The sequence below is a fragment of the Ciconia boyciana genome, chromosome 10 (assembly GCF_034638445.1).
Source record: "Ciconia boyciana chromosome 10, ASM3463844v1, whole genome shotgun sequence".
NCBI classification, from domain to species: Eukaryota; Metazoa; Chordata; class Aves; order Ciconiiformes; family Ciconiidae; genus Ciconia; species Ciconia boyciana.
The window spans coordinates 42,852,276-42,872,763 of record NC_132943.1 but is presented as its reverse complement, the minus strand read 5'-3'; the positions used below and the strand labels follow the sequence as shown (position 1 = coordinate 42,872,763).

Genomic DNA, 20,488 nt, shown 5'->3' with positions numbered 1-20,488 from the left:
CCAAGTTAATACTGCAGAGTCAAACATCACATCACATGCTCTCCTTCTCCTTTTCAAAGGCAAAAAGGAGTCCAAGCCCTTAAACAACACAGAGTGTGGGAGACTGGTTGGAAACCCCTGTTAGAAGAGGGTCTGGTAAGAGCCATCCCAGCCAACCCTCAGACATGGGCCGCTCATTTGTGGCCTCAGAGACATCGGACACAGGTTTGGCCCTAAAGCTTTGTCTTGGGTAAAAGTGTGCGATGACAAAGCCAAGATGCAACACAGCCAAAGCCTTGGGCCCCTGTGCCCCCAGCAGCTCATCAGTTTATCAATCGCGCTGGTTGTGAGCGTTGCAGTGGGGTGTTGGGGAGCGGTGGGGGCTCTGCCACCCCACTGTGCCTTCGCCTGCAGACCTCAATTAAACCTCCAGCTACCGTTTCGCTCTCCCATCCGGGAGACTTACCTCCCAGCGAAGCGCAATTCCTAGAGACAACACAAAGAGATGAGCTTCCCTCCTTGCTCACCCTCAGTCCATCAGCCTCCATGCTGGGATCGTTGGAGGGAAGGGGAAGCAGGGACAGGGGGGCTGATTCATCCCTGGCTCAGCCTCAGCTGAGCCCTTGCTGATCCCTCCTCGGGAACGTGCCTCAGCTCACGGAGCCGGACAGCGAGGCGCTGGGGAGGGATGATCCCCACTGCCGCACGGGATGCAGGACTCGGTGGTGCAGGGGCTGCACGGCAGCTGGGTGCAGGGGCGGCCGGTGCGTCCCCAGGGGAGGAGAGGAGGCAGCCAGCTGGATGCAGCCTCAATCCCAAGGGAGCTGGGTCTGGTCCACCTCCGAAATGGTTGCTTTTCGTAACACGGGGGGTGAGCTGTGGCTGAAGGGAGCATGTCAGAAGTGTGGCTCGTTCACCCTGCCTGTTGGGTAGGGTGGGAGAAGGATCCTGCCCAGGCGAGAGCTGCCCACACGCGTTGACAAGCAGGACTGCTCTCAGCAGTTTGGGGTATTCTCCAGCCCCCTCTTGTCTGAGTAGCCCTGGCTCTGCCAGGTGTAAGACTTGGCATGGTGTGATCCCCATGTTCAGCATCGCTGTACCTGCTGAGATCCTGCACAGGGGCTGGAAAGGGAAAGAGAAGAACTGATGAGACCGATAAAACGAAGATTACTGTCTCGGTGTCAGGGGGATGGCCTCTCCCTAACCCCATCACACATGCCAGCCCAGGCAGGTCCAGCACCACCTCTCTCCAGCCTCAGGGAGGGAGAGAGACAGGTTTCCGAGGTAGGCTGGGGGGAGCTGGGCAGGAGGAGCAGCATGTCCCCAAGGCAGGGGCAGACGCCGCTGTTGCTTTCTCTACCCTGTGGAGAACTAGCTCAAAGACAGACCATCCTGCCCGGAGACCCACATCATCCCCCAGCCACCTGGCCTGTGCCCAGGACAAGCAGTTGGGGCAGAGAAAGCATAGGGCTGGGCACCAGCATGGATGGATATGGCCAAGGGACCCCGTTGGTCTCATCTGGAGTGGCCCAGGGAAGGAGAAAGCCCTTCCCGGTGGCCCGCAGCCCCCCCCCGAGGAATGCAAGCTATGCAGGGACCAGAGGTCACTGCAATCAGGCACAGCGAAGGGCGGCCATAAAAGGGAAAGATAAACCCAATAAATCAGGCCGTGGGAAGAGGAGGAGGGCACAAGTGCACAGAGCTGCAGGAGGATGGTACAAGGCAGCCCTCCTCCCCCAGGCAGCGGGAGGGGGGACGTGGGGGCTAACCTGGGCCACAGAGCAGCCCAGAGATGGGGGGGTGCAGAGCACAGGCAGCACCATCACAGGGGCAGCATCCGCAGAGGGAGAGATGCTGGGCAGCCCCGCGAGCCTGGCCAGGGTAAAGGGAGCAAAAAGCCCCCACGGGGCAGAAAGTCTTCTGTTTTTCCTCTGGCAGTATAAAAAAATTAAAAAAGGAAAATGTGGGGGAAAATAGCCAGAAGCAGTGGAATAGGTACAGATGGAAAAAGCCCTCAGAATACTGTTTTGTTCTCAGTTTTATTCTATTTTATTTTATATTATTCCCATAATGGGAGATGGCAGTCTGTATTCACTGGTGAAGCAGGAGACACAAAACTCTCCTTGGAGAAAGTTACAAATGGCTATGAAGTATTTTAAAACCTGCCGTTTTTTTCTGCTTAGACAAGAGACCTCCCTTAGGCTCGAGCCTCCATCGTGCAAGCATTCATTCCAGCTCTGTACGTGAGACTACCAAACAGTGGCTTAGGGGAGGTGGACGGACATCTTGGCAACTTAGCTGGTGACCTGCTCCCCTTTCTTGAGCCCTCCAGGTGAAAACAGGTATCCAGACACATGTTTTTGGGACACAGAAGTAGTCAGGTAGCTATACTTGCTTACCCAGAGTGCAGAATAAGCGCCTGGTGAAAAGAAATCTGTGCTGGTCCACATCCATTCTGTGTAAGCAGAAGCACTATAATAAACACACACCAGGTGCTCTGGAGCTCATCCCACCTGGTATGGTCGGAGCTGGTGCACCCTGGAAGAGACGATACCAATATAATCCCAGCTTCCACAGCAAAATACTGAGAGCCCAGCTCCAGTGCAAACTGAGAAACAAAACGTTAGCCTGCTCATCTGTGGAGAAGCAGATGGGAAATGTGACCCTTGGTGCCTCCAAAAATAAAGGGTGAACTGTGTAGTCTCGTGGTTTTAGCTTGATTTCTTAAGATGCCAGGCAATGGGGACCTCACATCCCCCCAGCCAGTCCACCATCCTGGTCCTGAGAAACTTTTGAACCCTTTGGCCAGTCTCCCCCAGATTTGGCAGAGGAGCTGAAGTCTCACTGACACAAAGCGCCTACGAGCCTTGCGAAAATAGGTGACTTGCTTGAGAAGAAAGAAAAAACGCTATAAATATCCCGAGTGAGGGAAGAATTCATCACTCACTCAGATCTTATTATACATCAGAGAAAGCTGTTATAAAAACCCCTGCCACAAAGAAAGGCCCAAGCATGAATCATTCCTTATGAAATATGAAAGAATCTAACCACAGTGCCGAAATCCAAAAGGACGCAGACATCCTTGGTGCCTCTGCTCCAGACCACGTATTCATGCTCATTGCCTGGCCTGTGACCATGCGGTGGGCACCCTGTCCCTTTGGGAAGGATCTCCTGGGGACAGAGGGCCATCTGTTTGGAAAGAGATAACATCTCCCTTTGAAGATGCTGCCTACAAAGGGCTTCTACTTCTAAAAGACTGAAGGGTAGCAACTACCCGAGCCTGTCTGTCATCCACAGCCTCAAAGGCACTCCCTAAAAGATCAGGGGAAATGGTTTTTAGGACGCGTAAAATGGAAAAGAGAGGAGTCAGCGTCACAAGCCCATCTCCCTTATTCCATGGGCTTCCACTGTGTCTTGTCTTCTTTTTCCCCTTGGCTGGATTCAAGCAAGCTAGGGACTGGGACCTGCAGGTAAGGATAACATCCGCAAGTCCCAGGTGGGCCAGTGCCTGCAAGGACAACCACAGCTCTCTGTCCAAAGCCCTTTCCTACAGAGCAGGATGCCTCCCAGCTTTTGTAAGCTGTTAAGCAAAAGACTCTGAATGCCGTGCTCTGGTTTTGTGACAATTTAGCAGGCTAAAGGAAACTCTTACAGCACTTTTCAGTGAATACAGTGAAATCAAGTGAGGTGTCTTGGGGCAGAAGCAGCATGTGATGGAGAAGAGAAAAGGAGCAGCTAAAAGTTAAAGTTTCAAGGCTGCGGGGATGAAACTGTCTGCCAGTTCTCCACTATTCAGGATCATGGGGACGGCTGGATACTGAATACCGAGATAATGTAGATGCCTAGAATAACCTAAATAGCCTAGATAACCCTTAGTCTGGGGTATGGCACATCCATCCATCACTGAACTGGAGCCATGGAGCCTGCTATGACTTGACTCAAGTCTTCACATACTGTAGCAGCTACTCTGCATTACAGATCCCAGGGTTGCTCAACGCTCGGTCAAGGTCTTTCTTTAAATCTGCCGCAGGGCAACGTAAGGGAGGGTGACGGGGTCTGAGACTGTTGCCTCTTACTTGTGCTGGAGGGCTCTGCTGAGGCAACCAAGTCCAACCTGAGGGCAGTGACAGCAAGCTTTTGGTGGGTAGGGGTGAAATGGACTCAGACCAGCACTGCGCACAGGCAGGGATGCCAAGAGAAAGGGTTGGCAGTGGCCAAGCTGATAGCAGCATAGCGGGCCACCAGCACTGTGCAAGGCCACGGGGCAGTGTCTGTAGCACTGCAAATCCTCCAATGCAATCCACCAAAAAGGGCGAGGTCAGGCACAGGCTGTGGAGCAGGGGGTCTCGATGAATTTGTTCCACCTGATGAGCTCACATCTTGGCAGGACAAACCTGCAGATGACAGGAAGCTTAGTGGTTTATTTTTCAATCTCTCCCCATCCATGCCTCAAGCAATCTTGCCAGGTCTTTTGCTCGAGGCAGAAGCGATACTGAGGGCTTTTCTGAGTCTCGCCTGTTTTTCAGCTCCTCCTTATTTGCTTATCTGTTCTCGCACTTCCCCAAAGTCCTGTGAGTGCTGTAGCCAAGTCATCTCTAAAGTATGAGCCCTCTTTCACCAACAGGTCAAGCTATTTCTCAGCATAATATTGGTAGCTAGCGGTTAAAGCCAAAGCCGAAACCCCACATCTCCCCTCCCCAGGAATTCCCGCGTGCGGGGAGCCCTGGGAAGGGAGGCCAGCCTTGCTACACCACAGAGAAAAGGGGAGATGGGTGGAAAGGGCAAAATGGATCAGAAGCGTATTCACTTATTGTGGGCTCGTTGTTGTCTCTGAGAGGCATTTTTGCAACAAGAGGGTCACATCACACAGCAGGCACCCACACGAGGCTACAGGAGCCAGCAAGCTCTGTCTCAGTCATCACTCCTCCCAAAAGCAATAGTTTCCAGCACTGGAAGCTTAAATTGAGCTTCCCTTGTAAATCACCTTGATGACATTCAGTTGTAAGCAGTTCCCAGGCTGGCATTTTAGAGGCATTTTTGAATTTCATCCTGCGCCATTCTTCAGATGGTGGAGTCCCCAGAGCCCCTGTCTCTGAAATGCCTGGGAGATCCCAGCAGCCTTGCTCCACCAGGAAGGATGGGCTGTACTGGGGCGTTGTGCCCTGCACGACATGCACATTGGCTCGATGCTTTGAGAGACGCTTCCCTTGCTAACAGCAGGCCGCAGCACCTAGTTTCCTCTCCTAGATTAGTCATTCTTCCCAAATTTCCTTCTTTTGTATAGGGATTCCCTCTGTTTCCTGCTACGGGCTTCATTTTCTCTGCACTATAAGCACTTGGAAGTATTTGTGCTGTCAGAGAGACCAGCTCATCTGTTCGGCTATTTTTATTCCTCCAGCCATAGCACCTTGAGAATTGTTTTTCCAGAGTAATCTCTGGAGGTCAGAAAGGGAAAAAAATCATCTCAGATACAGTTGAATGGACTGAAGGCAATTTCCTACACAACAGAACCCCATAATCATGCTGGTGTCTTTAATATTGATACTTTAGTTGGAAGGAAATTCAAATCCGAGGCATGCTCTTTAAGGAGTGCCTTCAGCATCACATCAGATGTTCACATCGGGTCTGGGTGCTGAATGTGCCAGTCCATTGGGAGAATTGTGGGGAAGCTCAGTCCATTGTGCTACTGAGAACTAAAGGGTTTTGGTTTCTTTCCAGGACTATCAAGCCTCAACTGAGCATCCCCAAAAAATTGCTCTCGCTGTCAGCACGCCCAGGTCTGGCACCCAGAAACATGGAAAGATCAAGACTCTGCAAAGATGAATTTGTTTGTAAAAAGGTAATAAAAATATTTCCAGGCTCAGCTCATTCTTCATGACTGCATTAGTATCTGGGGAGTCAGGTTCCCTCTTGCTGCTTCTTGAAGACAGCATGGCCGTGCTGTAGCAAACCCAGCCTTGCCCACCAGCATGGTATGTGTGGAGCATCCTTCGTACACGGCTGCTCTGCGTGCAGGCACACGCAGACGCTGGCCTGGAAAGCACAAGCTGTGCCGTTTAGGATATACTGCTCCAAGTCAGTAACTGCTTGCTTCTGACAAAGCTGTGCAAAGGAGACTAAATTTGGCCAGCTTCTTTACCCTGGCTCCTACCACCAGGGTCGGTGCAAGCTGGCACTCATCTGGCCCCAGCAAGCCCCGACACCTCAGCTGTGTCAGCCGTCCTCCAGCTTACGCTTCACATGGGTGCCACAAGGATCAGCCTACACCTGGTGGGTAATTACACAGGGTGCAAGTCTAGACTAGAGCCTCCTTCTGAATTACCTCCGTGGATACAAATAACGCGAAGCTGTATTGAGCCAAAATGCAAAAACGCTTTTTCTTCATTACATTAAACACAAAACCCCCCACATTTATTCCTGAGTGAGAACATTCCCTTTAATCTTGAATAGCACATCTGGATCAGCTGGTCTGCAGACCAGACATAGGAGAAACAGGCAGAAAACCTGTGGAGTTTCTTTGGACCGGAACAGCGTTTTCAGAGTATCATTGACGCTATGTAGCATTTGAAGATCATTTGTGGGACCCATCTGAAGGTGTGAGTGTGCCTTAAACACCCCAGGCTTTCAAAATGTTGTGTTTTTCCTCAGAGTTGGTGGTTGTGGGACTTTTGGAAGATGGCATATTCTAAAGCTTCTTTAAACATGAGGTTCAAAACTGAGTCTTTTGTCCCCAGGTGTGTGAACGCTCTGAGGCTGGTGGTTCAGATGAATACTTCCAGCATTCCCTGGTCAATGACCCTCAGCCACTACGTGATCTGTTCTCCCCAGTTTGTCAGTGCTGCTGACGCTGCCAGAGACGGTGGCATGTTCTGCTCCACCTGCAGCCTCTTCTTGGATCACGTCCTCGGTTCCCAGTGAACAACTGCTCCCTTGTCAGTGGTCTTGTCAACTTTGAGGGCATCGGTGTCTCCTCTGACACACGTGATGTGCTCCTCACGCACAGGGCACATCAGAGTCAGGTCTGAACTTGTACCAGCCTCAGTTTTGCTTCTGGCAGTGAAGCAAGCAGCTGTCATCTCCCTCTGCTTCACGCACAACACAGTCCTTCACAACACTGTGGTGCAAAACTCCCTGGGGTGGCTGTGCTGCAAGAAGAGCTGGGAGCCAGCTTGGCCCCAGGCATGGCCAGGGAGAGGAGGTCACTGTAGGTGCTTCCCTGCGGCCCTGGTAAAACCACATTTTTACAGTTATGATTCCCAGGCCCTCAAAACTTGCTGGCTTGGCTGCTCCTCCTGGCTCTCCCCTACTTTGTGGGGCTGCTTGGGCTGGAGCTGCTCCTGGTGTGGGAGTTGAAGGACAAGTCTGGGTGGAAAACACCTCCAGGGACAGCCCTGTTTAAATGCCAAAGTAAATGTCAGTGTGGGCATGACACTGTTTCTGAGATGCAGTGGAGGCTTTTGACCACAGCCATCAGCGCCTTGCTTGCTCTTTGTTGTCTTTTAACGGCATGTCACCAATGGTTGTCTAAACCCCCTTGGTGCCTACCATCCAGAGACCCGTCCAGCTTCCCTAGGGCCCTTTCCCTCATGCTGCCACCGTGAGGGGCTCATGATGAATATCTTCCTTCCATCAGGTCCATACCTTCCCTTTGGGCTCATCAAAGCCTTCTGGAGCCACACTATGGTTCAGCTCTGGGCTCTCACATGTGCACCACCACGTATCTCGCTGGCACGCTGCATGGCAAACCCAATGAAAGGTCTGGCCGCAGTTGCCTGTTAATCCTCCTCTGGCCTCTTCCCTGTTGAGGCATCATCTACACTATTACACAGCCCTGCTGTTGACTTTGCTAGCCTTTGATCATTTATTCACAGGCTGGACAGAGTCTCTCCGTTATGAATTACAGGCCTCTAATTGGATTGAGAGCCAAGCCTACACCTTCCCCTGTAATTTAGCTTTAATTAATGCCCATTTATTATTAACTGTTATCAGCTGGGCTTAAGCTTAATGTCAGCTGGTTATTATCCAGAGACCAGCACGGATTGTTTTCATCTCCTTTATTACCCATTTCAATAATTCCCCCCTCCCCTGTTGACAGACGCACACAAATGTGCACGTCAGCATAAAGGATTGCTGTTAAGGAACAAAGGGTCTTTCAAAGCCGCCGAAGTCAAAGGAAAGTCTCCCCATGTCTCTGTCAGTACCTGAGCCAGTGTGGACAAAGAGAAATGCCCCTGTATTTCTACAGGAGATACACAGTTTACCTTTCCTTTTTTGCTGAAGCACAAAAATCTGTAATTGAGAGTGGAAATTGGCAAGGAGCTGTTTTGAAAGAATTGGGGCATTTTCATTTTCTTTTACATTTTCCATTTTCTCATTTCTGGCTTTAAGAAAAAAGAACAGAAAAAGAAACCTTTCCTTCCCTTCTCTTTTATCACATTTCCCCCCCCCAGAATAGCAGCAGTGAAAGTATGAGAAAACAAACCCAAGAAAGCAGCAATCCAAGTACTCAGGAGAGAGCTTCAGAGCCTGGATAAAAAACCAGAGAGTTGGAGAAGAAAGAAGAATGCTTTGCCTCCAGCCTGCTTCCGTTTTCCAACCTGCAAACCCTCTCCATGAGGTCTGCTGAGAGTCCTCCACCAAAGCCAGAGGCCTCACAGCCAATGCAACCATGCACCAAAATATTTCTCCTGCCCCTCTTGACCTCCCCTGCCAGTGGAGCATGTTGAAATCTTTCCTTTCAGATCCATGGGAACGATGGTGGCTGTGGAAGGACTCTGAGATGATGCCAGGGTGTCCGTGGCTGCCATGCAGGAACCAGGCATTGCTTTCACCTCCCCTCAGACCTCGCTCACAGCTGCTCCCATCAGATACTTGGAGGCTCATCAAGAGCCCCCCTGGGGTTTTGTGCTTGGCATGGTCTTTATGCACTGAGGAGAAATACACCCTCCTTCAACTCCATTGCTACAGCCAGGCTGCTGTAGCAGCCCACCAGCCTTGCTCCTGATTCCCAGAGGTGGATTATCAGCAGGAGAATTGCAGATAATGTTGGCCATTTGCTCCTAGACCCTCACGAGGCCGGAGGATCTGGGCTGAAGCATCTGGAAAGCAGTTCAACAGGGTCAGCTCTCCCCCGCTGCAGATCTGACGCGCTGCTGCCAACAGCTACTCTCTGCAGCCATTGCTTTTGTTACAAGAAGTCAATTCCAGGCTTTACAAGAAGGCAGCGGTTAATCTAGGAGCAAGAGCCCAGTTTGATGGCCAGCGCTTACCAGGCAGTGAACTTTCAGCTTCTACACACTATCCCTCCCTGAGGCATTGCCCTGGCCCCCTTGGCCAAGAACATGAAGTGTGCAGAGGACTGATAAAATGCAGTGCATCAGAGCTCCTGGTGGGCTGGGGTGCCAGTGTATGGCACTGAAACACAAGCAAACACCTCTACTACACACGGTGACAGTGACAATTTGTGAGGGAAAGCAACAGTGGCAAAGGCAAGAAGAAGTGAGGCATGGGAAGGCCCCTTTCTCTCTCGTCTGGGGTTGAAGACCTCTTTGAGAAAGATCAGGAACTGGTCAGAGGAACAGAAACATCCCCAAGGAGAGATGCAACATCTGACTTCTAGGTCAAGAAGCAGTGACAGCTCCTTTGGTTTGACTTTTTCCCCATCCTTAGGGAATATTTCAATTCAGTATTTCTTGATAATTGTGAAATTGGCAGTTCTTGCCCCATTTAGTAGTTTCTTCTCCTTACTTTGCTCTGGGTCAGCTTGCAGATCTGTCCTGCACAAAGCTCTGAGGTTGCAAAGTTGGCTTCTGTTTTTGATGAGTAAAGAAATCGACACTTCAAAATTTTCAGTGTCAGAAGGACTCCAAATTCCACCTGGCTCCCAACCACGTACCCTTTGCCTCGGGAGTGCAGGGGAACACTGAACCTCCCTAACACCTTGCAAGCCAAATACCGTGCAATGGTTGTCTCCGTGCATTCAGACTGCAGATCTAGAAGTCAGACAGCAATACCAATCTGGTTCTAGTTCAGCCACTTCCCATTTAAATCCACTGCAACAGTCAGCAAATCCCCACAATTTCTGACAGTGAAGCGATCTTCTGAACAACCTGCAAGCTCATCCTGAGGGCACTGGAGCTTGCTCAGGCACTGCAGGCACTGGGATGGGATGAGCAGCTGATTGGGGCTGGGGGAAAGCTAGGTACTGCCTCAAAATGCCTCGTCCTCTCTGCAAGCCTGCTTTTTACCTGTCTGCAGCCCCCTAAGAACTTTTGCACAGGAGACACAGACCTCTTCTGAAGGGCTGTGGCTATACAATTGCAGCATAACCTGCACAGATTGCTATTTCTTTGTTGTCTTTCCCAGACCCTTGGGGAGATTTGTGGGCTCACAACCCAAGTCCAGAGACGTGCAATAGCGGACTTGTTCAGGGAGGATTGCCCCGGTACATGGCGCAGCTTGGATCCAAGCCCATTGGACCTGAGATGATGGGTCTTGTCAACCAAGACCATGGGTCAGGTCTTTCTCAGGACCACAGGGAATCCGGCAGCAGGAATTATTCAAGCCTTGATGCCGGACCAAGATTTCAATCCATGCAGACAAACACTGTAGAAATGTGGCTGCTGGCTGTGGCAATCAGACAGTGAGGTGTCCTGCACAGGCACCCCCAGAAACGTTAGCCTCTATTAAATGTGCAGCTTCCCAGTTAAATTGCATTAAACCTCTGTATGGCTGCGCTTAAGAGGGATTAACATAGCTGTGATTCAAAGCGAGGTAAGCTGGATCAAATTGGCACCAGTAATTCTGAGTGAGACCAGGCAGGCACAGGTCGAAGACACAAACTAAAGTGTACACCGAAAGCATGTCATGATGACGGGGGACGTCGCAGGCGCACCCTGCTACCTCATAGTGAATGGAAAGGAGGGAGAAGTTTTGGGTGACAGTGGCAAATCATCTCATCCCCACCGCAGCGTGAGAGCTGCCCTGGGACAATTACCCTGAGCTGAGTGCATCATCCATCCAGGGGCTCTTCCCCGCAAAGACTTCATTTGGTTTCATTACTCTAATTTGGAAGTCAATTCAGATTGCCTTTCCTGAAGACGCCTGCCTAGAGCAGCCCTTGAGGAACTTAAAAACAACTGAAACTGTTTTCAGTTGTGTATCAGCTCCCTCAGGCTTGACAAAAATAGAGTAAACGCGTCAACAAAACACTTTAAAAGATGCTTTCCTAACTTGCTTTTTACCCAGGCTTTCAGCAGTCAACTTTCAAGCCCTCAAGGCTGGAAAAAATCCTACCCAAGTAAGAAACAGCTAGTACAGGAGGAGCCCGGCCCATTTGTCAGGAGCGTGATGGGTGGAGGAGGATGGAGGAGGATGTCCCTGCATGTGCACATCCCCAGCCAGTGGGTCCCTGCAGCTCCTTGGTGAGGAGCAATGCAGCTGGTGAACAAGCAAGGTGGAGGGATGCCTATGGCCACTGCTGTCCCTGGGAGGAGAGATGCAACAGAGATTTATCTGTGGTCCAAAGCTGAGCTAGTCAAGACTACAAGGCGTACACCCGCATGATGGCTGTGCTCCGGCAAGGTCCCTGGCAGGAGATGCCCAGGTGACCTTGCTATTTAATGTGCTGTGACCGGCACACTGTTACAGTGGGATTTAATAGCAGGGTCCCGCGGAGCACTGCAAAGAAGCATCTCTTTCCAGCGGTCTGAGCCAGCTGCTTCCCCCACGGACACACAATCTGTGCAGAGAGCACATCACAGGCAAAGACGCAACCGGCAGGAGCAGCACGGGAGCATCGCTCAGCATTGGTCCGGTCAATGGGCCACTCCAGCATCAGTCAAAGAAAGAGGAGCACGCTCACCCTCTGCACAAGGAGCAAGCAGCAATTGCACGGTGCCACACTGATTTTCCAAACCAGTGCCTTGCTCCAGCTTGTGCACTGAGTCACACAGCGGAGAACAGAAATATTGGATGCTGCCAGTCCCAAGGGCTTTTTGTTAGCCAGGACAAGCAATGCAGCCTGGCTGATGGTCCCGCATGTTTTCATCCATGGCAGCCACACGGGAAGCTTGGGCTACCAAAGCGAGAGCTGACTGTGGCCACGCCAGTTTATTTTGGGAGATCTGGAAGGCTCCTCTTTGGCTTTGCTTCATCACGGGCAGCACGCACACCTGGCTGATGCAGGGGCAAGGTTTGGAAAGGAACAGCATGCTGGCAAGGAAGCCCACCGGGCTTCTGAAATATTTTCTAGCACTCACTATTAAAAAAAAGGCTGATATTTCAGTGAAATGTCACTACATCTGGAAAGAAAAAACAAGAGCAAAATAGACTGTCTTATCTCCTCTGATGCCTCCCCCAAATTTGTCCCGAGTAGGAGCAGTGACTGCTATGATCTCTTGCTCTCCCAGGTATCTATTAATCAGGTTTCAGCCACTTCTAAGCCAGACTCTGAAAATAAGCTCTGTATGGCCTCCTATGTGACCCAGAAACAAACAGCACAGCAGGGTTGGGATCACAGCTTTTAAATCCTGGCTTTCCTCCTGCCACCAGCCCTTGTCACCAGCTGATAACCAGAACCAAAGGGCTTGATATGGTGCTGTTTTCCAGTGCCCTGGACTGATACCCTGTCCTGCAGGAAACAGAAGGCCAGTGTGGATCTGGGCATCACCTTGGTTTGTTTAAAGCATTCCTGGCTGCCGTGTCCAAGTCCTCTCCTGGTATGAATGGATGTGCCACGGCAGTTCCTCTGCAAAGCAGGAACTTTACAGCAGCTTTCTGTGGCCCCACTTTCCAGTTTAGGCGAGGGGAGAGGAGAGATGGAGCTGTGGTTTGCATTTGTGGCTCCCCCGTGCAACAAGCGCATGTGGTCCCTGACCAAGCTGGTGCTGCTGGTGCAACAGCAGGGCTGGAGCCTGGGCACTCAGCATCACTGGGAAGCTGATTGTGGGGAGCTGGAAACGTGCCTCAGGGCGCTGCCTTGCTGTCTGCAAAACCTTCTCCCACGCTCCCCAGGAAACAGCATGCCTGAGGCGTGATTTCTCACATCGCCAGCCTGCGCCCGGGGAGGGAAAAGGCACGTACAGCAGCCGACATTTGAGGAAGGGTGGTTGGAGGCTGCCAGGGTGCCTGGCTGATGGGAAGCTCCTTGCTGGCGAGCGGTCCTATCCCAGCCCTTGCCAGAACCTGCTGCTCCTGGCAGCGAGACGGCTCGGCGTGTGGCACGGTGCCCATCTCAGAACGGAGAAACCATCCAGCGTGGCTCCTCCTCAAATGAGCCAGGCAAATTTCTAGCCAAGATTAACATCGAGGGCTGGAGCCTGCTGGCAAACTGGGCTACGGCAAACCAGGGCATGCCTGTAATGCTGATACCCACCAGCCAGCCGCAGGAACGGGTGCCGATGCTGTGCAGCCCACGGCGTGGCATCTCCTGGTGCCACAGTGCTGCAGGGGGCTGGTGGGTGGCCCGGCCACCAGGTAAACCCAGCGCCGAGTCCTTCAGGCTGGGGAAGGGAAGGGAAGGGCTGGGGGCATCCTCCCGTGAGGCTGTAATTCATGCTAGCCTTTTGTCCTCACTCCATTTGCTAGTTAATTGCTTCTGGCAGTAAGAGCATAAAGCATTGGTGCGGGGCCGTGTGGCTGGGAGAGCCACAGTGTGGCATGGACAGCCTACAGAACCGGCCACCCTCTGCAAACAGTGGTTTTTCTCTTTCTTATCGCTCCCAGCCCTTCTCAGAGCCTTCCTCAGCACACTTTCCAAGTGGGTCACAAACCCATCTGGGTTTGGGATACGGGGACAGCAGACTGTCCCCATATCAGAGGCAGGGCGATAAAGCAAGCAAAGCAACAAGTGAAAAACAAACCTCAGCTATTCTGACACAATGGCAAGCTAGCATGAAGATCTGTCCTCAAGCCTTTCGGATCGCTCCTCTTCTCCAAGGCAGGTGTTGTTTTATATTCTGCTCCCTCCACCTCCCCGCTCCTGCCCTAGTGCAGGGAGAGCTCCTGAAATAGCTACTTCTAGCCACTTTATTTTGGATGCAAATCATTGGTATTCTGCAAGAAGAGCTCTCACTTGGAGAGCTAGCCTGCCAGACCTGTTCCAGCTGATTTCCTCACAGAGCTGAAGCCCTTCCTATTAAAACCTTCGGCTGCAAACCGAGCAATCAGCCAGGGTTTGCCTCCTTTCTTCTTTATCATCCCAAACCCACCCCCTCCTCATTTTGTTTCCTTTTATTTCCTTTCCTTCACATCTGCATTACTGCAGAGCGCTGTTAGTAAGATTTATGGCCAAATATTATCTGGCATGCAGGTAATTTCATATGCACTTGCTGGTCCGGTTTGAAAAGCAAACAGCTTCTCTCACTTCTCTGCTTTTGGCTCAGCTACCTTAATTGCCTGTGACATACCATGCACAGGGTAAATATTTGGTCCTGGCTCTGAAGCTTGAAGGCTCCTTTCCTGCTCTCTGCATGCAGATCGGGATCTCGGCAGCATTAGGGGATGCCCTTTCCCATGCCACTCATGAATTGGGTCATTGCTGAGGACCAACAGAGCAGGGGAGGGGTGAGAAGGGGGAGCAACGTGGCTCTGCAGGAGACAGGAATCACAGAACCAGAGTAATTTAGTTTGAAAGGCCCGCTGGAGGCCACTGGTCCAAACCCCTGCTCAAGGCAGGTCCAGCCAGATCCAGTTGCTCATGGCTGTGTCCAGCTGCAGTTCGACTGTCTCCAAGGAGGAACTCGATTTGTGGGAAGATGCTTCTTTTCAGGCAGGATATTCTTTGTTTTACTTAACTCTACAACAGCAGGAGAGATTGAGAGCTTGTCCAGGAGAGAAGGCAGTATATTAAAAGTAAGACATGCTACGCCTGCAGCCAAGAAGGCAGAAGATGGGAAAAACCGACTTCTCCAAGAGTAATTATGCAGCTCAGTGATTGAATGGGGGAGACAGCTGAGGTTAAATTCATGCCATGGACCCTGTGGCAGCAGCGCTACCAAGAAGACCTTTTATGGGCTTTCACACTGAACAATGAGCAAGGGAAACTTGAGTTTTATCTACTCCAAAGACCCAGCCAAAATGGCCGTGTTCAGTCAGCAGCAGGGGAAAACACCACGTTGCAAAGGGCACAAGAAATTTGGCGCCTGCCTTGCAAAGAAAGAGCCAGTTGCTCACGCTGGAAGATGCCTGCAGTCCTTCCCTCCGGCTGGGTTGCGTGCGCAGTGCAGCAGCAATGGGACTTCCCATTGCAGCCTGCAAGAAGCAACCCACTGGGAAGTGGGAATTTGCAGGTAACATAGCAGGAACGTTTCAAAGAGCTGTATTCCTCCGATTAGTCCTCACCAGGACCATGCTTTGCAGCACAGGAGGTGCTTTCATGATCTGATCACCTACACTTCTCCTGGTGAAAGGAGTAAGCTTTGATTACTGCTGTGTTCATGCCTAGTAAGTAGGAGAGCACAGAGGCAGCACTGTGTAGCAGAGTTCCTGCTCTTCTGTGCATGGGCCATGCCAAAGGGATCTTGCGTCACCGAGCTGCGGGTTACCCAGCTCCCCAAAGCATGGTGATAACTCATGGTGCAAGGAGTATGGTGGAAGGAGAGGAGCCTTTCCTTCAGTGCCAGGTCTCCCTGGCAACTCCTCTGTGAAGCAATAGAAGAAAAAACAGTGCCGAAGTATAAGGTGAGAAACCGCCCAGATATCTAATCACCAGGCACAGCCTAGGTCTGCCCTGGGATGGGAAATTTATATCACCTGTCAACAAGAACTACACACAACAAAAGCAAATTCAAGGGAACTCCATTTCGCATCTTCCGCTTGCACTGGGTGCTGTGATCTATTTTTTTAAGGTTGGCTGTGCTTCCTAGAGGGTAAAGTCTTGTTCCTAGCTCCACTGGCAGGTCAGATACCTGTGCACTCTTGTCCTCCCTTCGTATCAGTTGCAGACCTTGTGATATTTATAGAGCACCTTGCACAGCAAGGCCTTGGTCCTCTTCAGACCCTTGGGTGAGAACATACTGTGGATTTTCTGCTCTGCACCGACTGACCCTCTGCACGGTGCTCAGGCCCTGAGCAGATCTGCACACAGCTAAGAGCAGCAAGCAGAGGATTAACCATCCCAAAAGTTTTCTGAAAGGCCCACGGACAAGGACCAGAGGAAAAAGGAGGCCACATAGGAACGACACCGCTCCCATCTGCAATGCAGTGCAATCAAGGAGTGACTCTGTGGCAGCCTGAACTCTCTTGATGAGCCGGTGCAGAGCGCTGCGCGGGCAGTTTTCCCTTTAATGGAGGGCACTCCCTTGGAACAAGCATTTGGCACCAGATGAGTGAGGAATGAGATGGCTCTAATCCCGTAATTTAATTAGAGCTGCATAGAGCTGCCTAACGAAAAGACCATTTTCTGAGCAGGCTGCAGCACTGGGCGTCTTGGCTGCTCTCTCCAGGCTGGCAACCTGGACCCTCTTGCTCCTGCTCTGCCACAGAAAGGCAGTGCAGTGCTTTTCCACCCTGCTCCGTCTTACTTTTTTCTTCTCATGGGTTTTAGCCAAAGGAGCACAGGCTGGGACTGCCCCGGTCTGTACACCCTCATATTTGTGAACAAAGGGCTACCCGCTGCTGTCTGGTGGGGAGTGGAAGGGCAGGAGCCCTGGTTTTATCCCACAGAGGCAGGAGGTGGCACTGAAAAACCCGCGCTCCAGGTCTCCTTCCACGTGGGGGAAGTTCCAGGTCTCCTTCCATTTTGCAACCGAGCAAAAATGTTGACCAAGACAGGGATCTGCTGAAGTGGTGTGTGAAGTGGTTCTGCGGGTGGTCAGGTCCCATCCTGCGCTGACAAAGGGGTCCTGGCACCCTGCTCTCACACCATCCCACAAGCAGGGTTCTCGCTCCAGGTTTTCAGGATCTCCCCAGCTGCATGGGCAGCACTGAACAGCCCCCCTGATTAAGAAATGGAGTAGCCCCCATATGCACTCCCATATACACTGCAGGACAAGCTGGCGTGGCATGGGGTAGGCATCATTTTGGAGCACAATCAGTCCCTCTCCCAACTGGCCTCGGTGCTCAGCGTTGTGAGCTTTGTGGTTTGTGCATGTACACGACGGAGCAAAGGGAGCTGGGGATGAGGGACCAGCCTGGAAGGGCAGGGATGCGTAACCCCATCCCTCCAAACAGGAGACCAGCCTGGGCTGATGTCTCATCTCTATCGCAGGGAAAGCACGCAGGCTAAGCCTGGCCTGAGATCTGAGTGGGATCGGCTCAGCATGAGGTTTTGGTCTGAGCCTTTCTGGTTTGACCCTGACCCAAGCATGCCTGGGCTATGGCTCCCAGCAGCCTCTCAGGGCTCAGCCAGCCACAGAGCTCCGCTAGTGCAAACAAATTCCTGCACAGCAGCAAAAGCCCCGGCTAGCCAACAGCAACATGCCTAATTAACAATAATTGGCTCTCCGCCACGTATCTCCCAGGCCCAAGCTTGCACCCGCCCCAGTAATTGCTGCCCCATTATGTTTTCCGGATGCTCCAAGCTGAGAGGGAGCTTTGTACAGGAGCCCCGGGCGAGCCTGGGATGCAGCAAGCTGGCAAGCAGTTGCTCCTGCACAAAGTCCTGACGCTGGGAGAAAGGCAGGGCTGGGGCATCCCATTCCGCTCCTCAAAGCCTCAGCAAGAACTCCCAACCCCAAGGGAGAAGGGGGAGAAAGCAGTTCTGGCACCTCACTGTGTCCTGGCCAGTGTCCCTGGCCACCCGCTGCTGAGTGCTTATACAGGACACACCCCATAGAAATGCCCCCAGGAGATGTCACTAGCCCAGTCCCATAGAAATGCCCCCAGGAGATGTCACTAGCCCAGTGATACCACCGAAGCGGGGGCGAGGACTGCTGGCTGCAATAAATGCAGGTGCAATGAACCATCCTGCTACCCTGGCAGGGAAAGAGCCTCCCAGAACATCCCAGCCCAGAGCTGTGGCTCTGTGGTCCTGCTGCTGGAGGTCCCCTTCTGCCCCGGCTGGCCATCACCCCAGCTCTGAGGAAGGTCCTCTGCAGGCAGCTTCCTACAGCAGCCTCAGCTGAAGGAAATCCCCAGCGCTGGGGAATTTCCTACCTCTTCCTATAAGCTGAAGGCTGCTGGAAAGCTGCACCAGGACCAAAGACCTCGTATTTTGTTGCTGGTCCCCCCAACCGTTTTCTGAGCCTGTTGCATGATGAGAGCAGCTGCAGCCCAGCCTGGAGGGAGCATTTCTTTGTGCCTCCTTGGGGAATCCCACACCCAGCACTGCCTGTCTGTGGTTAAACAGGCATTTCCCTGCTACTGAGCCCACCGTTTCGCTCACAAACAGACCTGCAGCTGGGGGAGAGATCGGAGCGGCTCCAGCGTTCGATGTCTCCAGAGGAGGCAGACAACAGGCAGGAACAGAAGCTGAAGGCCGGAGGGGGTTGGAAAAACTCAGCTTTAAGAACTGCTCCTGGTTTGCAAACAGAAACAAGAATAAAGGTTCATCAGTCTGGGGCCAGGACCACTCTCCCGGCTGCAAGGCACTCATTTGGCTCAGGTGTGGGGATGCTCTCTGGCTGTACGTGACCCATCCTGCCTCCTGCAACCCAGCCTTGCTCCAGCCTGTCCCCCCTGCCCCAGGCAGGAGAAAATCAGCACCAGGCACAATTCTCTGCTGCTCCTGGACAAAGCCGCACTACGACCAGCCTCGTGGGCACACACACCAAACGCCCAGGTACTTTGCTAGTGCAGAGCTGGCTGCAAAGGCAGACTTCCCTGCCAGGATCTGGGCAGTGGGGTAAGATAGAGGCAGGAGTATCTGGGTACGGGCATGCCTGCATCTCCCCAGACCTCAGTCTAGCTCAGGGTGCTGGCTTGAGAGTTACGGTCATCCCATCTCCGTAACTTGCTGGGTCTTCCTGAGGGACTGTTATTGTTCATAGTGCACTTGCTACTGCCTTCCCCAAAGGACTGCCCTCGTCCCCTTTCAAAATATTTAGGCAAAGGCTAAATGGTGCTTCAAAACCCAGGGAAAAGAAAATTGCCCTGATTTAGCTGAGGCTCTCAACCATGATGAATTCAGTGCCCTGATCTCAGAAGCTAAGCAAGCCTGGCCTGCCCAGTACATCTGTGGGAAACCACCTCAAAATGTTTACGCTCCCACTGCTGGTACCCAAGGGACTCCTAGGTAAGAAGAGACTCTAACGGTGGCTAGTTGCTCGAGCCAAACCCAGACCTCACTGAGTTAGTCTGCAAAGCATCAGGTGGGGTTCTTCCCACCAGTTTCCTTTTTTACAGAGAACTTGCATGTGCAGTTACACCCAGCAGAAGCAGACCAGCAGGAATTTCCCTGCTGCAAAATCCCCACGTTAGCCCTGAGAGCAAGTTTTGTTCCCATGAACGTCTTCTCTCTGCTTCCTCCAGCATCACACGTGCTGCAGCATTTCTGGCTTTCCTAGAAGACCCACCCCACCCAAACCCATCTGCAAACCCCTCCACCACTGCTGCATATCACAGGTGTTGCCACACAACTGGCTGCCTTCAGCTGTAGCCTCCACTATTCCGAGCTTCGACATGACACAGACAAACTTCGTTGCTCCTTCCTTTGAACCGAAAAAGAAAGCTCGCTGCATATCCTAGCTAGCCTTGAGGTTGTCCACCTTCTTGCCGAGACATGCGGCACTAGGCTGTAATTACTCTCCGCATCCTTCTTCCTGCCATGAAGCAAGCAGCAGAAGTGAGGGGCGTGGGATTTCCAGCTATTGCCCGTCCAAATGCCCTGCATTCAGCTTCCTTCCTCACGCACGCTCAGTGTGCCTCTGGGCTGAGAAGCACTGGGCTACCAGTCTAATGGTGCTGGACTTGTCGCTCTCCTAGAGTCATCTTGACCCAGCACATTCCCCTGCGCAGATTCTGCTCTCCAGAGACGTGATATGCTGTGAGGTGAGGAGAGAGTTCAGAAGAGGTTATGGCACCAGCTGGGGACATGAGAAACTGGGATTTATTCCCTTGCTCTGCTTCAGGCTTTGCATGAATCACAAGTGACTCAGTCACTTTGAAACCAAGGGGCACTGGGTCTCTAAACAGCATAAAAGGCTGAAGTGACTTGGGCACTCAGTGGACCTTGATGTTCATTTCTGAGTATTGTCCCCTGATGGTAACAGGGATGTGGCATGTCTCCCTACGTGCCAGGGTGGCCAGTGAGGTTCACCCTGAAGGCCAGCAATCACTCCAGTAGCCTGCAGCAGGTGTGAGATGGACCTGAGCTCACAGTCATTCAGCATCCGTGCCTGGGGAAGGCAATCGCTGCAAGCAAGCCATGCCTTTTGAGCCTGCAGCACCTAATTATAAGGGAAGCTGAGGAGAAAGAGGAAAAAAAAATACCACCAGTAAAACAAAAGACCTTTCTGAGCAACGACTGGTTTACCACAACTGCATTTCCATCGAGTCTCCAAAACTTTTGGAACATCCCACTCCTATGTCATCTTATATAGTTTGTGGAGCTAAACAACTGCTTTTGGGA

At 52.0% G+C, this 20,488-nt stretch overlaps 1 long non-coding RNA gene across 10 annotated transcripts in view; it reads right to left on the bottom strand.

Moving 5' to 3' along the window:
- LOC140657603 (uncharacterized) overlaps window positions 1–20,488 on the bottom strand; it is a 92,822-nt gene that overhangs the window by 6,260 nt on the left and 66,074 nt on the right. For all 10 annotated transcript variants that reach the window (XR_012044395.1, XR_012044397.1, XR_012044404.1 and 7 more), the window contains 3 exons: window positions 18,313–18,436; window positions 2,379–2,517; window positions 446–1,101 (listed from right to left, as the gene is read on the bottom strand). This is a non-coding gene — a long non-coding RNA (uncharacterized lncRNA). The remainder of the gene's footprint in view (window positions 1–445; window positions 1,102–2,378; window positions 2,518–18,312; window positions 18,437–20,488) is intronic.